The sequence below is a fragment of the Psammomys obesus genome, unplaced genomic scaffold (genome assembly GCF_907164565.1).
Source record: "Psammomys obesus unplaced genomic scaffold, mPsaObe1.curated_primary_1811, whole genome shotgun sequence".
In the NCBI taxonomy this organism is placed as follows: domain Eukaryota; kingdom Metazoa; phylum Chordata; class Mammalia; order Rodentia; family Muridae; genus Psammomys; species Psammomys obesus.
The window spans coordinates 1,899,192-1,907,615 of NW_026596445.1; the positions used below are offsets into that span (position 1 = coordinate 1,899,192).

The window sequence follows — 8,424 nt, forward strand, 5'->3', positions numbered from 1 at the left end:
TATCTGGGCACAGGGGTCTTTTCTGATACTTATATTCCACCAAGGACCATGTATGGATATAACCTAGAACCTATGCTCGGATGTAGCCCATGGTAGCTCAATAACCAATGTTTTTTTTCCCTAGTAAGGGGAACAGGGACTATTTCTGACAAGAACTCAATGGCAGGCTCTTTGACCTCCCCACCCCCCAAGGGAGGAACAGTTCTGCTAGGCCACAGAGGAGAACTTTGCAGCCAGTCCTGAAGATACCTGATAAAACAGGGTCAGATGAAAGGGAAGGAGGTCCTCCCCATTCAGTGGACTTGGAAAGGAGCAGGGTGAAGATGAGGGAGGGAGGGTAAGATTGGGAGGGAATGAAGGAGTGGGATACAGCTGGGATACAGAGTTAATAAAATGTAACTAATAAGAAAAACAATAAAAAAAGATTTTACCTTGACTTCCCTCAATGATGGACAGTGACCTGGAATCATTAGATGACTAAACCCTTTCCTCTATTAAAAAAATGAGGACAGGTTCTCCACAAGGAGAGTAACAGAACAAGAAAATTTGAACACAGGGAACTTCCCAGAGACTCACACTCCAACCAAGGACTATTCATGGAGATAACCTAGAACCCCTGCACAGATGTAGCCCATAGCAGTTCAGTGTCCAAGTGGGTTACCTAGTAATGGGAAGAGGGACTGCCTCTGACATAATCTGATTGGCCTGCTCTTTGATCACCTCCCCCTGAGGGGGGAGCAGCCTTACCAGGCCACAGTAGAGGATGATGCAGCCACTTTTGATGAGAACTGATAGACTAAGACCAGAAAGGAGAGGAGAACCTCCCCTATCAGAGGACTTGGGGAGTGGCATGCATGCAGAAAGGGGAGGGAGGATGGGATTGGGAAGGGAGGAGGGAGGGGCTTATGGGGGATACAAAATGAATAAAGTGTAATTAATAAAAAAAAGGAAATGCTCAAAATCCTTAATCATCAGTGAGATGCAAATAAAAATGATGCTGAATCAACCATGTTCGTAGCAGCTTTATTTATAATAGCTAGAACCTGGAAACAACCCAGATGTCCATCAATGGAGGAATGGATACAGAGATTGCAGTACTTTTTCACAATGGAATACTACTCAGCAATTAAAAACAGGGAAATCATAAAATTTACAGACAAATGGTTGGATCTAGAAAGATCATCCTGAGTGAGTTATCCCAGAAGGAGAAAGACTTACATGGTATATACTCAGTTATAAGTGGGTGGGTACTAGATGGGATAAACATACTAAAATCTGTACACCTAAAGAACATAAACAAGAAAGAGGACCCGAGGATGAAGATTGGAAGTAGCAGAAAACAAGTAACAGGACAGGAGCCTACTGCAGAGGGCCTCTGAAAGACTCTACCTAGCAGTGTATCAGAGCTGATGCTGAGACTCATCACAAATCCTTGGGCAGAGTGCAGGGAATCATATGAAAGATGGAAGAGTTAGTATGACATGGAAAGGATAGGAGCTCCATAAAGACCAAATCCATCTGGGCACAGGGTTCTTTTCTGAGACTGTTTCTCCAACCAAGGACCATGCATGGATATAACCTAGAAGCCCTGCTCAGATGTAGCCCATGGTGGTTCAGTAACCAAGGGGGTGGCCTAGTAAGGGAACAGGGACTGTTTCTGACATGAACTCAATAGCTAGCTCTTTGACTACCCCCTCCTCGAGAGAGAAGCAGCCTTGCTAGGCCACAGAGGAGAATATTGCCACCAGTCCTGGAGAGACCTGCTAAGCTAGGGTCAGATGGAAGGGGAGGAGTACGTCCCCTATCAGTGGACTTAGAGTGGAGCATGGAAGAGATGAGGGAGGGAGGGTGGGATTGGGAGGGAATGAGGGAGGGGGCTATAACTGGGATACAAAGTAAATAAACTGTAACTAATATAAAAAATAATTTAAAAAAACGACCCTGAGATTTCACCTTATACCCATCGGAATGGCTAAAATAAAAAATAAATAAATAAAATAAAGCTCAAGTGGAGAAGATGTATGGAAAAGGGAACCCTCTTCCATTGCTGATGGGAATGTAAACTTGTACAATCATTTTGGAAATCATTCTGCCACTTTCTCAGAAAATTAGGAATAGTGTTACCTCAAGATCCAACTATACTACCTAGGCTTATATCCAAAAGATGCTCAAGTATACAACAAGGACATTTGCTCAATCATATTCTCAGTAGCTCTATTCATAATATCCAGAACATGGAAACAACCAAGATGTCCCTCAGTGGAGGAATTGATACAGAAATTGTGGTACATTTACACAATGGAAAACTACTCAGCTATAAAAACAAGTAAATCATGAAAATTTCAGGAAAATGATGTGAACTAGAAAAGATCATCTTGAGTGAGGTAACCCAGAAGCAGAAAGACACAGAGGGTATGTACTCACTTATAAGTGGATATTGGCCATATTATGTAGGAAAAACATACTAAAATCTATACACCTAAATAACCTGAACAACAACGAAGATCCTAGAGAAAATTTTTCCAACTTAAAGAAAGAGATGTCCATAAATATACAAGAGGCCTACAGAACACCAAATAGACTAGACCAGAAAAGAAACACATCATGTCACATCATAGTCAAAACACTAAATCTACAGAAAAAGAAGAGATATTAAAGGAACAAGGGAAAAAGGCCAAGTAACATATGAAGGTAGACCTATCAGGATCACACAGGACTTCTCATCAGAAACTATGAAAGCCAGAAGGGCCTGGGCAAGTATCATGGAGACTCTAAGAGATCACAAATGTCAACCCAGACTACTATACCCTGCAAAGCTTTCAATCAACATAGATGGAGAAAACAAAATATTCCATGACAAAATTAAATTTATGCAATATCTATACAGCAAACCAACCCTACAGAAGATACTAGAAGGAAAATTCCAATCCAACAAAAACAACTTCACACAAGAAAACAGGGCATACAGATAATATCCCAACAAAAATGAAAAGAAAACAAGCAATGAAACAGGGTAAGATCACCGACTCCATTACAAAAGGAACTAACATGCGTTGGTCACTATTATCTATCAATATCAATGGACTCAACTCGCCAATAAAAAGACACAGGCTAAAAGAATGGTTACGGAAACAGGATCCAACATTCTGTTGCATCCAAGAAACACACCTATGCAACAAAGATAAACACTACCTCAGAGTAAAGGGCTGGAAAAATGTTTTTCAAGCAAATGGTTCCAGAAAACAAGCTGGAGTAGCCATTCTAATATCTAATAAAATAGACTTTCATCCAAAGTTAATCAAAAAAGATAAGGAGGGCCACTATATTCTCAACAAAGGAAAAATCCACCAAGAGGACATCACAATCTTGAATATCTATGCCCCCAATACAAGAGCACCTACATTCGTAAATGAAACATTATTAAAGCTTAAATCATACATTGATCCTAATACCCTAATAGTGGGAGACTTCAACACTCCACTCTCACCAAGGGATAGGTCAATTAGACAGACACCAAATAGGGAAATAAAAGCACTCACAGAATCCCTAAATCAAATGGACCTAATAGAAGTCTACAAATCTTTTCACCCAAACTCAAAAGAGTACACCTTCTTTTCAGCACCTCATGGAACCTTCTCCAAAATAGACCATATAGTGGGTCACAAAGCAAGCCTCAACACATACAAAAGGATTGAAATAATCCCTTGTATACTATCTGACCACCATGGACTAAAGCTGGACATCAACAACAACAGAAACAACAAAAAACCGACACGCAAATGGAAACTGAACAACTTACTACTCAATGACAGCTGGGTTAAGGAAGAAATAAAGAAAGAAATTAAAGACGTCCTATAATTCAATGAAAATGAAGGCACAACATACCCAAATTTATGGGACACATTGAAAACAGTGCTCAGAGGATATTTTATAGCACTAAGTGCCTACAAGAAGAAATCTGTAACATCACATACAAACAACTTAATGGCCCAACTGAAAACCCTAGAAATAAAAGAAGCAGATACACCCAAGAGGAGCAGACTGCTGGAAATAATCGAACTCAGGGCTGAAATCAGTTAATTAGAAACAAATAAAACTATCCAAAGAATCAATGAAACAAAAAGCTGGTTCTTTGAGAAAATGAACAAGATAGACAAATCCTTAGCCAAACTAACTAAAAAGCAGACAGAAAATATCCAAATCAGCAAAATCAGAAAGGAAAATAGAGACATAAATACAGACACTGAGGAATCCAAATGATTATTTGGTCATACTACAAAAGATTATATTCCACAAAATTTGAAAATCTAAATGAAATGGATAACTTTCTTGACAGATTCCATCTACCAAAATTAAGTCAAGATCAGGTAGAAAGACTGAATAGCCCTATATCTCCCAAGGAAATTGAAGCAGTCATTAACAGTCTCCCCTCCAAAAAAAGCCCTGGATCAGATGGCTTCAGCGCCGAATTCTACAAGACCTTCAAAGAAGTGCTAACACCAATTCTCCTCAAACTATTCCACAAAATAGAAACAGAAGGAACACTACCAAACTCATTCTATGAAGCCACAATCACCTTGATACCTAAACCACACAAAGATCCATCAAAAAAGAGAACATCAGACCTATCTCTCTTATGGACATTGATGCAAAAATACTCAATAAAATACTTGCAAATTGAATCCAAGAACACATCAAAGATATCATCCACCATGACCAAGTAGGCTTCATCCCAGGCATGCAAGGGTGGTTCAACATACGGAAATCCATCAATGTAATCCACCACATAAACAAACTGAAAGAGAAAAACCACATGAACATCTCCTTAGACGCTGAAAAAGCATTTAACAATGTTCAACACCCATTCAAGTTTAAAGTCTTGCAGAGATCAGAAATACAAGGCACATACCTAAAGATAATAAAGGCAATATACAGCAAGCCTATAGCCAACATCAAACTCAATGGAGAGAAACTTAAATCAATCCCACTGAAATTAGGGACAAGACAAGGCTGCCCATTGTTTCCATATCTCTTCAACATAGTACTTGAAGTCCTAGCCAGAGCAATAAGACAACTAAAGGAGATCAAGGGAATACAAATCGGAAAGGAAGAGGTCAAAGTGTCACTATTTGCAGATGATATGATAGTATAGATGAGCGACCCCAAAAATTCAAAAAGAGAACTCCTTCAGCTGATAAACACCTTCAGCAAAATGGCAGGATACAAAATCAACTCAAAAAAATCAGAAGCCCTCCTGAATACCAAAGACAAAAAGGCCGAGAAAGAAATTAGGGAAACAACACCCTTCACAATAGCCACTAATAACATAAAGTACCTTGGTGGGACGCTAACCAAGTGAGTGAAAGACCTGTTTGAGAAAAACTTCAAGTCTCTGAAGAAAGAATTCAAAGAAGATATCAGAGGATGGAAAGATCTCCCGTGGTCATGGATTGGTAGGATTAACATTGTGAAAATGGCCATACTGCCGAAAGCAATCTCAAGATTCAATGCAATTCCGATCAAAATACCAACTCAATTCTTTACAGACCTTGAAAAAAAAGCTTCATATGGAGAAACAAAAAACCCAGAATCTCCAAAATGATCCTGTAGAACAACAGATCATCTGGAGGTATCTCCATCCCCAATCTCAAGCTGTACTACAGGACAACAGTAATAAAAACTGCATCGTATTGGCATAGAAACAGAAAGGAGGATCAATGGAACCGCATAGAAGACCCAGAAATAAACCCACTCACCTATGAATACTCAATATTTGACAAAGAAACCAAATCCATTCAATGGAAAAAAGACAGCATCTTCAACAAATGGTGCTGGACTAACTGGATGTCTACATGCAGAAAAATGAAAATAGATCCATACTTATCACCCTGCACAAAACTGAAGTCCAAGTGGATCAAAGACCTCAACATAAAACCAGACACATTAAATCGGCTAGAAAAAAAGTGGGGAATACCCTAGAACTCATTGGTACAGGAGAAAACTTCCTGAACAGAACACCAATAGCACAGGCTCTAAGAGCAACAATCAATAAATGGGACCTCATGAAACTGAAAAGCTTCTGTAAAGCAAAAGACACTGTCATCAAAACAAAAAGACAGCCTACAGATTGGGAACGAATCTTCACCGACTCTTTATCTGACAGAGAGCTAATATCCATTATATATAAAGAACTAAAGAAGCAGAAAATCAACAAAAAAAATCAACAAAAAAAAAATGGGGAACAGAGCTAAACAGAGAATTCTTGAAAGAGGAACATCTAATGGCAGAGAAACACTTAAAGAAATGCTCAATCTCTTTAGCCATTAGGGAAATGCAAATCAAAACGACCCTGAGATTTCACCTTATACCCATCAGAATAGCCAAGACGAAAAACTCAAGTGATAGCACATGCTGGAGAGGTTGTGGAGAAAAGGGAACCCTCCTCCATTGCTGGTGAGAATGTAAACTGGTACAACCACTTTGGAAGTCAATCTGGCGCTTTCTCAGACAACTAGGGTTAGTGCTACCTCAAGATCCAGCCATACCACTCCTAGTTATATACCCAAAATTTGCTCAAGTACATAACAAGGACATTTGTTCAACCATGTTTGTAGCAGCTTTATTTGTAATAGCCAGAACCTGGAAACAACCCAGATATCCATCAACGGAGGAATGGATACAGAAATTGTGGTATTTTTACACAATGGAATACTACTTAGCAATCAAAATGAGGAAATCATGAAATTTGCAGGCAAGTGGTGGGATCTAGAAAAGATCATTCTGAGTGAAGTATCCCAGTAGGAAAAAGACAAACATGGTATATACTCGCTTATATAGACCTATAAGATATGATAAACATAATGAAATCTACACACCTAAAGAAGATATTCAAGAAAGTGGACTTGCGTGAAGATGGTCAATCCTCATTTAGAAAGACAAATGGGATGTGCATTGAATGTATGACAGGAGTCTACAGCAAAAGGCATCTGAAAAACTCTACCTAGCAGTGTTTCAAAGCAGACACTAAGACTCATAACCAAACCCTCGGCAGAGTGCAGGGAATCAAATGAAAGAAGGGGAGTTAGTATGATATGGAAAGCATAGGAGCTCTACAAGGACCAAATATATCTGGGCACAGGGTCTTTTCTGAGACTGACACTCAACCAAGGACCATCTATGGATATAACATAGAACTTCTGCTCGGATGTGGCCCATGGTAGCTCAGTAACCAAGTAATTTTCCAAAATAAGGGGAACAAGGACTATTTCTAACAGGATCTCAAGGGCAGGCTCTTTGACTTCTCCCCCCAAGGGGAGGAGCAGTCCTGTTAGACCACAGAGGAGGACTTTGCAGCCAGTCCTGAAGATACCTGATAAAACAGGGTCAAATGAAAGGGGAGGAGGTCCTCCCCTATCACTGGACTTGAAAGGGGCAGGGAGGAGACCAGGGAGGGAGTGTGGGGTTGGGGAGGGAATGAGGGAGCGGGATACAGCTGGGACACAGAGTTAACAAAATGTAACTAAAAAGAAAAATAAAATTAAAAGAAAAAAAACTCTATTGGGATCATACTAACAGTGAGTGTGGGTGGGTCTAATGAAGGAGCTCATTATGGTGACACCCCTGAAACAGAGAACCTTGGATACTGCACGGGGGAAAATGCTGTGGTACTAGGCTTTTATTAGTGACATCCTGCAACGAGACTTGAAGAAAGTGCTGGAATATCAAGACAAGGTATACGAGCAGCTTTCCATATACCTTCAACTGTGAAATGTTATTGAGCGACTCCAGGAAACCAATCACTCAGAATTGTATATGCAGGTGGACTTGGGCTGTAACTTCTTCCTTGACACACTTTTCCCAGATACTTCACGCACCTATGTGGGCCTGGGATATGTTTTTTGTTGTTGTTGTTGTTGTTTTTTTTTTTTTTTGTTTGTTTTTCCTGGAGTTGACACTGGCTGAAGCTCTCAAGTTCATTGACTGAAAGAGTTTTCTTCTTTCAGAGCTCAGCGACAGCTTCACCAAGGACTCTGTGAATATCAAGGCCCATATCCACATGATGCGAGAGGGACTTAGAGAACTACAAAACCTGCAGAATTTCCCAGAGCCATCTTCCCACTGACTGCTTCTTCTCATCCTCCAATATTAAAGAGCTTGAATGCCTTGGAATCACATAGCCTTTCTTTTCCCTCTAACTCACTGATTGACTAAGTGCCCTAGAGACCAAAGTTACTAGAAGACCCATCTTCTCTACAGAACCTCTAAAACATTTTAAGCATCTTACTTCCAAATTGTGTTTTCCACCTGACTTTATGCTTTGCCCTTTTTTGTCACTTTGTGAAACTTGACTATCCCCCCATTCACTTTAATTCTTTTTCATAGATATTTGTAAAGAGAGTGGTGAATAGTCAATCCCCTGTGCTT

At 39.8% G+C, this 8,424-nt stretch overlaps 1 pseudogene; it reads left to right on the forward strand.

The window, feature by feature from the left end:
* Window positions 1-173: 173 nt before the first annotated feature.
* Window positions 174-8,145, forward strand: LOC129669869 (protein UXT-like; annotated as a pseudogene).
* Window positions 8,146-8,424: the final 279 nt, after the last annotated feature.